The sequence below is a fragment of the Malurus melanocephalus genome, unplaced genomic scaffold (genome assembly GCF_030028575.1).
Source record: "Malurus melanocephalus ecotype Western Australia unplaced genomic scaffold, MMel_1.1 scaffold_223, whole genome shotgun sequence".
Taxonomy (NCBI): domain Eukaryota; kingdom Metazoa; phylum Chordata; class Aves; order Passeriformes; family Maluridae; genus Malurus; species Malurus melanocephalus.
This window is the reverse complement of record NW_026623455.1, coordinates 974531-992137: the sequence shown is the minus strand read 5'-3', so window position 1 is coordinate 992137 and position 17607 is coordinate 974531.

Below are 17607 nucleotides of genomic sequence, written 5' to 3'. Positions count from 1 at the left end.
GAAGCAAAAAAATTCACAGTCAACTTCTAGGGGTTTCTGTGGATAAAATGATAGATTGAAAAAAATAGATTTAAAAGGATATATAGGATGTATTATTTAGAACCGGAAAGAAAGTAACTAAAAATGAACCTAGTGTTTTTTAAAACAAATTATTTCATTGGACTTTAATGTGGGCAAAAGCACATGAAGACTACCTGTACAAAGGCTACTGAAATCTCAAAAGTCAAAGCAAATTCTAATTCATTGCTTCCCCTCTAGTGAAGAGAATTTCTCTCAGGATGCCTGGAAATCTATTTAGCACATTGAAAAAATGCTGACTTAGAATGTTGCTGCATAACAAGTGACATGCTGAGGGACATGAGTGTCTTGGTCACTGTTGCCATGTGAAACAATGGACTGGAAAAATATCAAATATCCACTGAAAAAAATGAATAAATGAGCCCTGTAAGATATTAATAAATGTGAACTTTTAATTCCATCACATGATACCAACATATCAAAAGAACTGACGTCTCTGGATTTTTGATTTTGGTGTGCCAATGAAGATCATACTGTTTCTGGAGAAGGGAAAATGTATCAAAGATGACTACTTTTGCGATAACTTTGATCAAACAAAAATCAGAAAGAAAAACTCCAGAAATGRAACACAAAATATTTTTTCAGTATTCAAAGAGACACTAGGAAAATCAGTATCATGATACTGTGCTAKAAACAGCTATTGCTTCACTGACAAATGTGTTGGTCTAGGTGATGCCTTTTCCTATTAACAATCTGAGAGTAGAACAGGCTGTGCTGAATATATTTTAAAAAATCCACAATCAAAAATGTCTCACAATAAAACAGATTCAGTAATTATTTCAGTTCTTTGKTTTTTGTTTTTTTTTTCCTCTTCTTTTTCTCTGTTGGGAATTTTTGGTTTACTTTTTTGTTTTTAAAAGGCAACATGCAGCAAGATTCTTGGTGTATCCTCACTTTTAACCAGCCAAATAATCATCTACAAGAAATCCCTGCACCATGATAGATATTACATGATAGGTAGATAGAGAGCTAGACTGATTGTAGATCAACAGACTGATAGATAGATAGATAGACAGACAGACAGATAGATGGATAGATAGAAAGATGAAAATGAAAAATGAAAAAAAGGAAAAAAATAATTAAAAATAAAATGAAAAATTTTTTAAAAGTGCCTCTATGAATTCTTTCACAGAGATATTCTCCATTTGTTGCTCCAGTTCCAGTATAGCTACTTTTTAGATGACGTTCCTTTCAAAAGGTTAAAGACAAAAGTAACTTATTTTCATTAATATGATAGACTGAGTCTGGATGCCACTTAAATCTTTAAAAATGGCATTAATTAATTGTAATAGGTATTTGGTAATAAAAGATATATTTTGATTCCATTTTCATTCTGTACTCTGTTTTTTTATGCTTAAGCCAAATGAAAGTAATTTTCTTCTGARAAATGTTTCCTTACCTGTTCTAGTTCTGAAAAAGTTTGCTTTTTCTAATATCCAAAATTATCTTCTCTAAGTGTTCATAAAACAGTATAATCTCAAAAAGTATATAAAGGTTCTTCTCTCTAAGTACTGAACTCTTACATCTMTCACTAACAGAAAAAATAACTAAAAGGAAAACATCCAGCCCTGAGTGTTGATTTTACACTGCAAAAGCTCTCTAAGCACTTATGACAACCCCATCATTGCCAAGTTATTTCATCACGATTAATTTTACTACAAAGATTAGCAAATTAATTAAAAATTATTAAACAAGTAAATTTGCAATGACTTTACAATGTCAGCTAGTAAGTTTTAAATATAATCAGATGTAATTTGAGGAAGTAAACCTGGAATACATTGCTGGAATTAAAATCCTTACCTTTCTACAAATATTTTAGCTTTCAAATAATGATGCATTCTTACTAAATGTGAATAAATTTCAGCTGTTAAAAACTAAGTATGTGCACCTGAAGAGTTCATAAGTGCATTTTATTCCTTGGCAACTCTGGACATACATTAAAAAAAAAAAAAAAGTTAATCTTCCTTTCTTTGCCCCTGGTGCACCACTTCTGCTGCATATAATGGAGACTAAGGTGGGTTGATGGCTTTCACACAGGAGTACTTTAGGCATAGAATTTACATTCCCCCTTCTCCCATTTCATAAGATAATTTCAGCTCTGATGAGATAATTCTCTTTTAGCCTTCCCTAGCTGTATTTTCATTGGGGTTTTTTGACCATTTTAATTATACTTTATGTCTTTCCTAGAGTTGGAAAATTTTTAATCTTTTTGAAGAAGCAAATTCAGAGCTATAAAGAAAATACTATACCTACTAACTAAAATGTTAATACCTTTTCACCTAACATTCTCTAAAACAAAGCCAGAAAGATATCGGGAACTTTGCTCAGTGGAAATGTCATTCAAGAYATAATATTGTGAACAATTTTTTTTCTTCACAAGGGAAGCCATGTAGATCATAAAAAATCAAACATTACTTCTCTGTGTTTTTAGTCTGTATCTAAACATATGATTTTCTGGTAAATCTTACTATCAGAGGAAGTTTTAATAATTGTCAGGTGAATCTTAACTGTCTGCATTTGTATATAAAACTAGACTGAACAACTCTCTTTTTGATGGTTTCATTCAATTTAACTAAAAAATTGTTGTTTCTGTGTTAGAGGTGATGGAAGTACTGCTGTTTCACTTGCCTTGCAGATCAAGATTGGGTGGAAATACTCTGTTTTTCTGCAAGACAATGTGGCTTAACATGTAGCATCTCTGCCTGTTTTACTTCTGATGCTTGAGAAACTCATCTGCTTGAAAACTAATTCACATGCTTATGATACTGCAGATCTTGTAATAAATAAGTTGCCATCTGAATGTCGAAACCTTTCTCATTAAAATCTACCATCTCTTCTCTCTCTCCCTCTCGACCCAAGACCCAGCCTGAATCATGATGTTTCAATTGTTGTGGCTAAAAATCCTCTGATTAAAAAAAAATGGTGTAAGACACTTGTAAAATCGACCAACACTGTGTTTGTGTGACCCAGCATTTAGGGTAGAAGGGCTAATACAAATTAAAAAAAAATATTTTCTGTAAGCGGGAGATAATCAGCTGTTTCCTTGTGACCCTTCTTATTAGGAAACTTTTTCATACTATTAAGACCAAAAGAAAAAAAATAAAAAYAAAGAACAATCTAAACAAGCCCATCATCCCAATTTATTTTTGAGTTATTTCATAATTGCTAGCTAGCAGCTTCTGCTAAAACATTAATGAATATTCTTTGTCTGTACTCTATTTTTCTATAAAAACTTGATACCTGTGCAATTATCTGAAGATGTAACCACCTGGAGGCATCTACATAATTTGTGAGTGTATTTATTCCAGTGTAAAAGTTCACTTGAAACTTAAAGTTCTGCTCCTGCCTTTGGCACCTGGCAGCTTGAAATCTCTCTCATCTCTAAACCCCACTGAGAACTGTAAAGCAGGAATTCCTCAAACTACCTCACTTGAAGGAATCAATCCAGCAAGTGTCACAAGGTGACACATACCTTATGTATTGTGGTCACACTCCAGGGACTGCCAACTCACCTCTGAAAGATCAAAGAGAAATGTGTTTATATGAGGTTCTGAAATACACAGATGGAAACCTTGCTTTAAATATTGCATCTAGGTGATTTTCTCCACTTATGAAAGAAAGCCTTCTGTGAGGAAAATTAGCACCACAAAACAGCTTTTGTTAAAATGGTATTTCATATAATATTCCATACATAATTTCCAATGATTTATAAGAAARTGGATAAAATGTTCACTATACCAGGACATATATTCTATTATTTTTGCTAAGGCTGTGGGAACAGTAACCCCAGGTAGAATTTTAATTTCCTAAACYACTTTAAAATACTGAATTCTAGCATTTGCTAGAGAAAAGGAATAATAAAATGAAGAAAAATGCTGCTTAGTTTGATCCAACATCCTTTAGTTCCATTACACAGAAGTCTTCAATGTGCTTTAACCTGAAAAACGCTTCATAATAGAGCAAAAATGTTGTCAGGTATAATTATCATTCTTGGATAGGAACAAATGAGGCAATAACTGTTTTGAGGTTCAGTGAAAATGGACTCATTAACAGAAGATAATATTTTGGATATAAAATCCCCCAAAGTATAGCTTTATAAATTCAAACAATACTTAAGAAATGGCAAGTATATAAGGACTCTTATTAAYTATTTACTCAAATTGTTCAATTCCACTGACTTAAAGTGGTATCAAAATGGCTAGCTTTTTTTGTTGTTGTTTTTGGTTTGGGTTTTGTTTTTTTGTTTTTTTTTTTTTTAGATTTGGGGAAAAATAATCCCTTCATGCTCTAAACTGCAGCTGGAAAGATTCCTCTGTGCAGCAGAGATAGAAGCATGGGCTCTATGTGATGAGTTCAACTCAATTACACTATAACTGAGTGAAGTCTGCAATGCGGACAAGACCTGTGTGGGGTATTCTGTAGTTCAAGGACTGAACCATCCAATTTACTGAAGATAATGAAATGTGTCATAATCATTCCCACTGCAAATGCTCATGTGGAGAGGATTTTTCATTGATGACAAACATATGGACTGACAAAGGGAGCAGGTGTGAAATTGACTTAGTTAAAGCAGAGCCTCAAATCTAGGCTAACTTCCCTTTGATATGTCAAAGTAGTCTCAGTTCTCCCCTAAAAAATCACACAGTACTTAGGATCACTAATAGTCATTATAATCGTACTTAGAGCTTGCTTAGGACTTTATGTTTCAAAAAAAATCTGTGCAAATTTGCATTTCTGTCTAATTTATGTGTGGTCTTGGAATTGATGCTCAAGATGAGTATTGAAAACGTGCACACTTTTCTTAGTGACAGGGCTTCAGTTATTTATCATTTTTCGAAATGAAGAAGGGGTTAGGACAGGGTAAGAAGGAAAGATTGGTTTCAGATGGGAGCTGACAGTCATTCCTGTTGTCTATCAGCTCAGCTTCATCAAGAGCAGAAATATCTGGAGTAAATACTTTTTTCCTTTTAGAAGTGAATGAGAAAAGGACACTGGGTCCCAACTCATCCTCCTCCTAATCCCATCATCCCCACACAGGAGGAGGATAGTTGGGCTGGGAAAGAGAGGGGCACAATGCTGGTAACAAAGTTGAACAAGGAACACAGGACGATCTGAATATCAAATACAGAAAATAAAATGTCAAACAGGCTGAAAGAGGACAGAGGAGAAAACTCAAACATTCAAAAACTGTGAGGAAAATTAATTTTGCAGCAACACAAAGAAACCAGTATGTGGTTTTTCTGCTCCTTGCTATGAGACACAGACACCATACTGAGAATAAAAGAGGGTGAAAATAAGGGGAATAGTGTTTGTTGTTCTCACTGAGGTGGAGAAACAGACAGTAGGAAGACATGCTGGTTAATGGAAACCATCCAACAGTGGCAGAYATTAATCTACCCTAAGAGATGATACCCTACCTCATGTTCTTGTAAAATTGAAACCTGGCAGACAGTATAACACACAGGATCTTTTTCATATCTCCAGATCTTTGGTAGCAAATTAATTGCATATTTTTAATTGATGAACAAAAAGAATCATAAGAGGAAATGTGGGGGGAAAAAATGAGGGAGGAGGGTAAACCTTGTCCAAAGTGAAGAAAATTAAAATAGCATGAGGATATCAGACATAAAAGGATAAAAGAACAGAAATATGAAAGAGAAAGGGTAAGATAAACTTAAAAATTGATCTCAGGACAAGCAGAGTTGTAGTAAAATGCAAATCTGCAATAGGAAAGAAATGAGAAAGAATATAAATTAAAAAGAAATAATCTTGATCTGTTATTGACAAACATTCAGAAAAAAAGGTCAAGAAAGTRGGAAAAGAGGATGTGGCATACAATCAATAATATTAGATCATTATTATWTTTATCTACTTCATCAATATGATAGTATATTTATTTTCAGTGTAGATCTTTGAAAAGGTCTCCACTCTAATATTTATTTTTTACAGGAAATAAAATGATCTTTATTTTGAACAATTTTAGTCTCACAGAATCCTATTTGACTGGGTCTGAACAAAGAAGAGTACTATGAAAAGTTCACACTTTTTCGCACACAAATAGTGTCTTTTTTTACCAAAGAAGCCCTAAACACTTATGAAAAATAATAGATCAAATTGTACACAGGAATGTAATGAAATATGTGACAAAAATGTCAAGACCAAATCAGTTGTGATTTTTATTTGTTACTGATTTTTCACTGTAAAAACTAAAATCTGAATTATATTCACCAAGACATATAGGTGCAGTAAAAATAAGTAGAATCAAAGTGAAGTGATAGAGGATATAAATGTACCTACCTGTGACATTGTCTTAGGTTGATCTGATGAAGCTATTTCTATACTCCCAAAGTGGTTTTATGGATGATGAAAGATATCTAGAGGAGATGTATCATAGTTCCTTTCTTGCCTTCACCCTAGCAAAATATTTCTAGTTTATATTTCTATCTTACTCAATATAAGGTTTTTATAAAACTTGAGTATGTTACTGAAGGGCGGGGTATTCACCTCAAACTTTGTGATTGAGGCTACCAGTTTGAGCATGGCAGCTCCTTTTGATGTGACCAACAAACACATGTGCTGGCTTGCAGAGTTCTTTTTTTCATCTTGTACTGTTTTTGGCTAGGACAGAGATAGTTTATTCATAGTAGCTTGTAAAGGACTGTGTTTTGGGTTTGTGCTGCAAATGGCATTGGTTACACACTGTGAGTGTGGTCACAGCTGAGCAGAGCTCACACAGTGTCAATGCCTCTTCTATGGCTCACCCAAACCCCACCAGAGAGCGGGCAGAGGGTGCACGAGGAGCCAGGACAGCTGGCCCCTAATGACCAAGGGACATTCCACACGGCATCGCACTCAGCAATTACACCAGGGAGGAGGTTGKGGTGGGAGGCCCTGCTCGGGGACTGCCTGGATATCATTCACTTGGTTGTGGTGAGCACTGCTATCACTTGTCTTTATTGTGTCATATCTTTCTCTATTTTTTTTTTCTTTCTTCCTTACAGTTTTATATTAGAAGTAGTATTACCATAATTTCTTTTTTTTTTTATTAAACTGTCTTGGGTGAGTTTTTGGACTTGTAGCCGCCAGGCATACCCCACTAAGAGCTGACCAACTGGCAGAAAGCCTTGATTCCAACAAAAACAACATTGCTGTAGCTGCATCAGACAGCAGCAACACAGAGAGCTGATARGTTTTATCCTTTATTCAGCAGAGGGGGGCACATCTGTGAGGACAGTGGGGGCTATGGACACTGCAGCCGACTGTCTCCAGTGGCTGAGACACTAAACTCATCCAGGTTTTCCACACAGGAGTACTTGYGCAGATGCCTTTGAAGTGACCCCCTAGAAATGTCCCCCTAGGAAGGTTAGATTGGATTGAAATGCTGTTTTAGTTCTCACCTTGCCTGAGGAGGCCCTACTGCTCAGCCACAGAGCGTTACCATGTCTGCCTTTGATCCTTTTTGCACACCACTTTCCCTACACGATGTGCTTCTCTGCCGCTCTCATTGTCATGGTTCTTGGAGAGTATTACACTGACCTTTCATGTGTTTTTGTAAGCTCCTAGGGGCAGAAAAATCCCCTTCTGCCTGTACTGTGTGGGTGTAACTTGTATAACAACTGTGTAGCGTATTGCAACAAAGTCCAAATGCTTCAGGTCTTTGACATAGAATGCAACATCTAAATATTAAAAAAGCAAAGAGATAATAATCTCTTCATATGTCAGACACACACAAAAATAATAACAAGCATTGAAATTCTTAAGCCAGTTTGATAGTTTTCAGACATTTGAAGATGTATTGTGAAATGTCATACAGTCAAATTTACAGTCCATCTTGGACATATAAATCAATCCCGGTCAGAAACCTTCAAGGTGTCTGCATCTGGTACAGGTTACTTTACAAAATATTAGCAGCAGTTTAAAYAAATGGTGTTCCAAAAAGTTATTATGTTTTCTACATGACAATGAAATTAGTATAACCAAACCACATGAATTTTTCTTGCTTTTCAAAWAAGTCATAGCAGATGATATCTGGTTAGCTATTGACAGCTCGCCAATATGAAAAAGAAACAAGAAGAAAAGCCAGTTTTGTCCTGACTCTAAAGTTTTCTCAGGTGGTAGAAGCTATGTCTCTTAAGCATCTTATTCTATATCCATCTTCATTTAAAGACAGACATCAATTACTGGAAAAGTACAATTATAGGTGACATAGTTGAGATCGTATCTTGAGTCTAGGGTAACCTGCAAAACACAAATCATGTGCTTTTCCAGTGCACTGCTCTTCCCCTTCTCTAATTTCACCACTGACTTCATTCCTAATAAATAAAATTCCTAATAAAATCATACACTGTTCAAAAGAACCCTGAATATCTTCATGTATTTTACCACAGTAGCAAGTCTTTTGAGTTGCATTTCTCCTAAAGGGTTAAATGTATGTGTGAGAAGCAGGAGTGAGGGAAGGGAGTAGACTGGAAAAGGAAAAAAGTGTTCAAAAGTCAATTTCACTGAGGGAATAATGAGGTGATATGAAATTACAAGTGCTCTTATGTATCCCTGTGTCTTCATACAACATTCAAAATAGTGCTTCTGATAATAATATTTCTAAATAATAAGATAATAAAGAAGAAAGTAACAACATAATAAAGAATCAAGGACCTTGAAATACTGAGTTAACCCAACCATAGAAAAATCAAATCAATTGAAAGCCTTGAGGTAACTTGCATCTCTAATATACTGTATTTGCAAGAAAACACTCTGTCTCTGGAGTCTCTTTCCCCTCTGGAATGATTCTGCTATCGTGATTTATTTGTTTTTCCTAATATTTCTCTAGGCAATGATATCAGTGGTATATATTTTTTTCTCAGATAAGTGAATTCATTTCAGATTTTACCCCCAGAGGACCTTGAGGAATCCCATGTATACTTTAAAAAAAAGCTCCAGTAAAAAATCAAACCCTGTTAAAAAAGAAAACTATAAACCCCCAAAAAAACCAATTCATGGACAGATTTCATTTATGTAAATTAGAAAACTCCAATTTATATCTATTGCATCAGCCAAGTTCTGATTTCTTTCTGCTGTGGATTTTTTTTTTTCTACTGTTAAGACCTTTTTTTTTTTCAGCTGTGAATTAATCCTAGTACAATTTTTTAAGATTCTGGGTTTCAACCCTCTGTCATGTTTTATGGAGACAAAGTAATAACATTGGAGGAAGAAACAGGAAAYAGGAAACACCCTCCCCACAAAGCAAACACATTAATATTTGTTTAAAAACTGCTCTTGAATTCTACTGTTAACAGATAAACAAGATGAGCTGGAATTCTTTGAGGCCATCTCAGGACAAAAAGACAGCTCAGAATGTTTATACTAAAAAAATTGCRGACAGTCATTGTACCAGAGGTTTTCTTTGCTATTCTTAAGAGAGCTAAAAACATGCAGGTGTATATTAGACAAGGATTTTCCTCATGATAAATAACCAAAAACYCCTGCAGCAGCTAAAGGGACTCATGAAAGGTATGGACACATACATCCAATCAAGAGATTTCATCTTTAAATTCACTTTTACTTTCTTTTAAAAGCCCAATAACTATATTTCCTAAACAAGATCAAGCCTGAAAGGTTTTAGTTTTTTGGGGTTTTTTTTTCCTTTTGGGTTTGAATTTTTTTTTCTCCTGACAGGCTGTGCTAAAGTATCAGTCARCAATATTTTTTCCCCTTATAAAAAATTGGGTACTCTCAGACAGTTGAGATTTGGCCTTTTTCTGAGAAAAGGTCTAAAATTGTTCAGATGGTTCATTTCCATTTGTAAGAAGTACATAAGCACTCCTGTAAGGTCTGGGACTGAGCTTTTTGAAATTAATGGTAAAATTCAAAYTTTTCAATTTTGTGTCATACCCTAAGGTGGACCACTGAGCAGACACTCTGGCAATTTTTATGCTSCTGTACAATTGAAAACTTATTGAACCACTAGTTCCCTAATGTCCCTAATCTGGAAACAGGTATTTTGTATCTTGATAAGTCTCCTTAATTGTAAGAAAAGGCKTAATCTAGATAAGAACAATTCTATTAACAAATGAGGACATGCCTGACTTAAAGTCTGACTTTACCTGCAATTGATTGAGATCAGAATGAGATGGTTTTCATTCACATTTAATGGTATAATAGTAATTTGTGTTTGCATTTGCTAATTGAATTTATAACCCACATCTTTCTGCTTGAAAATTTTCAGGAGATCACTTTACTTTTGAGTTCTAATAACACGGCTATAGATCAGATGTTCAGGAACAATGCTACAAAAACTTAAGAGTCTTTTTCTGAGCTCAGGCATTTTTCATGCCAGCTGACTTTCTGGAGTTCAACCAGTGATCTGTAAAGAAAGCAATTTTCCTGTCAGCTTCCCTTCCAGATCTGATAACAGCAGAAACAATGAAAACATGGACTCATAGACAACTGACATTAACTAAATAACAACATAAATAAATTGTAACTTTTCATTTTCAGTCCAGGTTTATTTGATATATTTCTCTTCATCATATAGCTCAGAAATAAAACTGGAAAATAAACKTTGCTATCAGTGTACTAAGCACAAATAATGAGAACTAGATCATGTCAAGCGCTCCAGAGTGATAGACTCRGAAATTAAGAAACACATAGAAAAGCCTGTTAGGTGTGCTGTTTTCTCTGCTTCTCACAGGCATACTTCCCTGAAGCACAAAGTGTAAAAAGGGCCTTTGCCATCCTGAGAAAGCAGGTTAACTTGAGTAATGTCATTGCCATAGTATTTGCTCAGCAGTGAAAGAATTCATTGAAGCTACGTCTATTTTACAGTGTCCTGAGCTGGAGTGAATATTATCCCTGTGCGCTGCTCCGACTCCACACATCAAACAGTAACAGGGGCCACKGAGTGCAATAGCTTCCCCTCCGGACTGCGGAGTAGTGAGAGAGGASTACAAGATGGCATCAGAGTGGTGAGTTTTCTTGGCATCCTCCCTGCTGCTGAGACTCATATCAAAGCCTCCCACAACAGGATGGGTGAGAAGGGTGAAATCAGAGACAGAGATATTCACTCTGATTCTCAACTTACTTTYGTCTCCGTGTAACACTCCATGGCTCTGAAAAGCTATCCACAAAGCTAACACTTGTGTCAAGATGTACAAAGAACTATTCCCGTCTTTTCCTTATCTCAGGCAGAGGAGTCTGTCTCAGGGTCAGGGGCTTTGTGTGCCGAAAATATTCTTGGGCTGAGAAGCACTAAGGATTTTTGCTTCCAGAGGGAGGATAATGCACAATCAGCCAGCAGCAGCCAGATTACATTGCAGGGTATTGATACAAGGTGCTACGACTGAGACCAGAATATTTATGGTCCAAAAAAACATAGATTTGTCTTGAGTGCCTAGGGGAAGAATCACACCACAAAACGGGAAAAAAATTGATTATGCAGGATTTTTTTTTTTTAAGTCAGTTTGTTTTGAAATATCATTTTCATTACTCTTGATGTAGATATTATATTACTAATATTTTCTGCATATGACTGTGATTTAATAATGATTTAATTAACAAGTAATTGGCAATGTTCTGTGCAATASTCCCAGACATCATGATTTCACATAATGGATGTGTGGTACTTATAAGGGCTTTTTTTAATATTAATGTTACTTAGGCGAGATCAAAATGTTTGACAGAGTCAAATTTTTACTAGTGATTTGATATGAAGTCTGAAAGAGGATTCTTCAAATTTTCTTAATATGTTTTCAGCGTCAGGAGCTTTGATCTAATTCTAAAGAGTCTCTGGAAATTTCACTATTACTCACTGGAAAATCAAAAAACGCCAGGCATAATTGTGGAAATTTAAAATTTAAAAATTTTCCATAGTTTTTCATTATTTTGTCATGAAAATAATTAAGAATTGGAAATCCACAAAAAAAAAAAAACCTGTGGGGCCAGTGGCATTTCATCTTTTCATTGGTATACGATGATGAAATATATTGATAAGACAAAGATGAAAAATATCACTACAATGAGCCTGGAAAAATCATATAGAAAGATTTAAAAGACATAGATAAATGAACCATATTAAAAATGATGGGATAAATCAAGTAGTCCAAAGGGAAAGATCATGGAACCTGGATAAAAGTTAGGCTAGCTTCTATAAACTGAAAACAAATAAGAGATAGGAAAAAATCTGACTTAAATACATTACTATTGAAGATGTAGTCAGGCTGCAGAGGGCTCAGAAAAGGAACACAAAGATGATAGAAGAGCCACAAACATGACCCAGGGATTAGGATGCCTGAGATAAAGAGGAAAGGCTCAGAGAACTGGGTTTGATCAGCCTTGAGAAGAGAAGGCTTAGAAGATATCTTATCATGTTCCAGTACTTAAAGGGTGGGTAAAGAAGATGGAGATCCTCTTTTTACAAGGAGTCAAATGGAAAAGAAAAGGGGCATTAGTCCTGTGAAGTTTCCAAYTGGACAGAAGAGGAACATTTTTTCCAATGGCAATCAGCCATTGGAACAATCTCYCTAGGGAAATAGTGAATTCCCCAACCTTGGGCAATTTTAAGATACATCTGGACAGGGTACTGGAACAGTTTAGACCATGCTTTTGCCAAGGAAGGTTTAACAGATGATCCTTTCAACGTTTTTTTTTTTTTATTCTATGATTCTATGAATCAAACAAGAACTATGGAAAAGTAAGCATGCTCATAAAAAATATTGAAATYAATAACACAGCTAAAAGGATACTGGTAAAACATCTGTAGAAAATTATACACCAATTAGGAAGATAAACTCCTGGAATCTTTTCCAAACCTACTTTCTATGAGTCTAGTAAGTCTGGTGAGGTTTATTTTAAAATGTGTCCAAATTCTATAAGTGAAATTTAGAAAACTGGAAGTTTAACCTCAGGAAAAAAAAAAAAAAGATTTTTTAATGCAGCTCTCTAATGACCTCTCATATGGAACACTTGTTCCATGAGAAAAACTAAAATTTGACAAAATGTAAACCAAGAAAGGATTTAGTTTCTCTTTGAAACAAAATAGGAGGTGAAAAAAACACCAGAGACATATTTAACTGAAGTTACATTTTGATTTTTACACATAAACTCTTAGAAACAGGCTGAGAAGTAACAGACATCAATGATTTTGTGAAAGATTAAGAGAATGACAAAGCTGTACTAAAACTGAGAAATCTCATAGTCGATTCTGGTACTTGGAAGGGAAAGATGGCACAGTACAATGATCCACAGAAGCAAATTAATGGAGGTGGTAAATCAAGAGATCCCTGGATTTTCACAAGCTGAAATGGATTCCTTTGAACTCTTTTGTAATGTGTATTTGTAAGTAATCAGATGACAATATCATATTCAGATTCTTAAAATTTCTATGCTATAGGCAGGAACTGAGTTCCTTTTCTATGGTGAGAAAATTGAGCTCAGGGACACCTTTCTCTTGAACTAATAAAAAAAAAAAAGGTCTTCAGCAGGCAAAAGGTTTAAATTTTCTCTCAACCTACATGTGAAAAATTTCTATTTTGGTGTTTCAATGTCTTGGCTGGTAGGGTGACAAGAAACATGAGATTTCGTGTCCTCTTGTTTTTTGCAGTACTGTTAATGCTGTCTGTAATTCAACCAAGTTGTGTTTAGCAGCTGAGGAGCTGATCTTAATAATYAATTAAATAAAATATTGCAATTTTTAATAGATACATTGGAACTTATTAGTGTGATATAGCAGCACTTTCTTTGTAAATACTTCCCTGCAACATTTCCAAGACAAGAAGGAAGACCGATAGAAAAAGGGCATTAGGCAAGGAAAGTCGTGACAAAAACTTCTATATACCATGTGCAAGTTAGATTCTATTTATATCTTGGAGACCTAAGCTCTAAATATCCATGCACTGCACTACATATCCTACACTGTTCACCATCGTTTCTCTTGCTCCTTTCTTAGCCTTTGCTGAATTCTTTGGAATTTTAACCTTATCATTAGACTTCCAAATATGCTTTCCTATTTCTTAAACATGATAYATTTGGGAAAAATAAATCACACACGCACAAAAAAAAAATCAATAAATATTACACAGTCTTTTTTACAATGTTAAAGGACAGATTTTCTAAACCTCTTCAGACTGCAAGATCATTTCAAGGTACAATACATCTTCATCTGTCAAAAATTGGCAAAGCCATTATGGAAGCAGAGGAGATATGATTTGCAATGATGAAAATCTGCCCTTATGAAGTTCACAGATTCTACTTCTGTCTGAATAATATTTGAAAAAAGAAAAAAAATCTATATTATTTTGGGCAACAAATGACCTCACTATCAACTTTAAATTGCCTTTGTACCTTTCTATCCTCTTGTCTTACTCTTCCTTTTCCTTCTATAGATTGGTTGCTATGTAACTCCCCTCAAGGAAACAAAGAATTGGAAGACTGGCCACTAAATATATAGGTGTGGTGAAYTGACCTTGGGTGACTGTCAACAGACACCCAGGTGCCTTCTGGCTCCTCAGTGGAACACAGATTAAAAAAAAGACAAAAACCCTCATGAGTCAAATACATGCAGGGAGATCATTTACCAATGATCACTATCATGGACAAAACRGAATCTACTTAGAGGAAATGTCTTTCATTTTTTGTTAATCAAAATACATTCAAATGGCAAGAAACAAAAACACCACCCTACCCTTYCTCCCAGGCCTGACCAAACTCCTTCATTCTTTATTCTTCTACCTCACTTCAAATAAAGCAGGGTAACAGATAATGGAAATTTTGATTAGTTCATGAAAGTTCTTCMACACTGCTCCTTCCACCTCCTTCTCCCTCATGTGTCCTTCCCATGGGACACAGACACAGAGTCTCCACAGACTGCATCTTCTTTCAAATAATACCCGCCTGCTCCATGGCTTGCACTGTGGGTATCTGCTCTGGTGTAGTCTCCAAGAACGGCAGGAGAACCTCTGCCCTCTGCTCTGGCCCCTGGAGCACCTCCTCCCCGCTGCTTCTCTCACCTTTTAGTCTTTGGGGTATTTCTTTCTCTCTTCCTTCTCAATCACCCCTCTCCCACAGCGACAGTGCAGTGTTTTGCCCTTTCTTAAGTATCGTTGCCCGAGGGACTCAGCTGTGCCCCRTGCAGATCCACAGGAGCCAGCTGGAACCAGCTGTCCCCAGAACAGGACAGGCTCTCCTCTGCTGCCCTCCCATTGCCAAGGCAGTGCCATCTACACCAAATACATCAGGTAAACACGTGGAAAGGTACACCAAAAATACTGATGCCAGGATGCTTCCTTGGCCTACCTCTTTGACAGATATTTTCTACCTCTCATGAGTACAGTCCGCTTCTCTGCCTCATTAGAGACAAGTTTACAAATCTGATTTGTTACCAGATTGTTGTTTTTTTAGCTGATAACAAGAAACTGAAGATCAGTAAAAGCCTTATGTTTTAAGCATCACATTTCTTGGCAGAGCAACCAGGATGCTGTAAAACTGAAAATATTCCAATATTTAGGAAGCAGTGCTGCTGAAATTATATTCAGAGAAGTGCCAATAAATTAGTGTAATTAGCTCTGAGAAACTTCTCTGACCTATTTCAGACCATCTATTCATCTCCGTTCAAACTTTTTTGGAAGAGTCATCATGAATTTTACTTGTTTGTGAGAGAGAAAGAGAACTGTATCTTGTGTTAATTAAAATCAAAGAAGGACTTGGMAGATAGGAAAAATATAGGATAGACTTATGTTTCTCTAGCTTTCATGCATACATGAAAACATACATTCTGGAAACTGCTTTATTTTCCCTAGGACACTACCACTGATAAAACTGAGTGTCACAGTTTTGGGTGTTTTTGTTTGGTTTAGGCATTTTACCTTTTCAGAGAAGAAATATACATTTAAAATGTACAATCCATACAATTATCAGAACTTCAGACTTTCCCAGTGCTGAAGCAGCTAAAATATTCTAAATAATAAACAGGACATTTTTCAGCTTCTGCCATACTTTTCCTGTCAGGTAGAGAAACAAGGGGGAAGAAAAGGATTCAAAAAAAAAAAAAAAAAAAAAAAAAAAAAAAAAGTGGTATTTTTAAGAGCTGCACAGTCCATCAGCAGAACCCTTAAATTTAGCTTTTTCTTATAAGATAGTTAAATGCTGCCATAGTGAGTCAATAAGGTATTCCTTCATCAGGAACTGTAGTTATAGGACAAGCAGTAATGGTTTCAAACTGAAAGAGGGGAAATTTAGGTTTGATACACAGAAGAAATTCTTTACTGTGAGGGTGGTGAGGCACTAGAACAGGTTGCCCAGAGAAGGAGGGCAAACTTGGCCAGGTTGGATGAGACTTTGAGCAACCTGGTCTAGTGAGARGTGTCCCTGCCCACGGCAGGACAGTTGGAAGTAGATGATCTTTAAGGTCCCTTTCAACTCAAATCATTCTGTGACTCTGTGATTCCATAGAAAGTGTTATGAGGCACTGAATGTTGAATCTTCACTGTTGTAACCTTCAGCCTGCTTTATATTTTGCAGAGTGTGTGTTTTTGAGAAGTAAAATTTAAAATATCAGGATCTCACGAATCTATAAAGGTAGTCAGCATCCAAAACTTACAAGGGAGAAGAAAGAGGTTAYACATAGACAAAATGGTAGCAATATAGCAGTGCAGTCTCTATTCTGGKCAAAGAACAGTGAAAAAGCATTCTCTCAGAAATAAAATGAGGTTTCATACCACAGGTTTGACAGTTTGACTTGAAAAATTGCCCTGCTCAAAGAATAAGCCTTCTTTGAAGCTTTCTTTTCAAAGTGGAGTTTTTATTAAAAAAAAAAAATTCATCTATTAATTATCAACTTACACAATTCCAAAATAGAAAAAAAAACCTCTTCACCCTAGAAATACCCTTTTCAACRTCAGCAGTAAGTGAACAAGATGATTTCTGCCCACACAAAGAAACTTGAAAAATCCCATTACTGCACAAAGGCATGCAGCATATTGAGAAGACCTGTGTTTCAGGAGCACGTTGTCCTACTGGGAAGCACCTGCACTAGGCTTTGTAGCTTCTGTTACTGAATATGAATATGGAAAACTATGGGGTGTCTATCATTAGTGCCTCAGCACCTTGTAGGTTTTTGCATTAACCAGACATCTTTATGAAGAGGGAAACTTGTGGTAATGTTTGTAACATCCATCAAATGTTTCATTTCTTCAACAAGGTTATGTGTTATCCTACAAGGGGCATAATAACACTATTCACATCATCTCATAATGCATCATACAATATAACCTTCCTATCACATCACTTGGTGATTCACCCATAACAGGAATAGCAGCAGCTGGTGAGAGGTACAGTATCAATGAGCTTTTTCTAAACAGTTTTGAAACTTCAGAACATAGCTGAAGAAAAATAAGGGGAAACTTTTTTATTGACATRTGAACTATAGTAAATTGTCCATCATCCCTCTTAAGGAGTGCAAAGTGCTTCTTGAAGCCAGTTTGTGGGGTTTAGCATTTTTTAATTCATATTGTATGTTTGAAAATATTTTTAAATATTTTT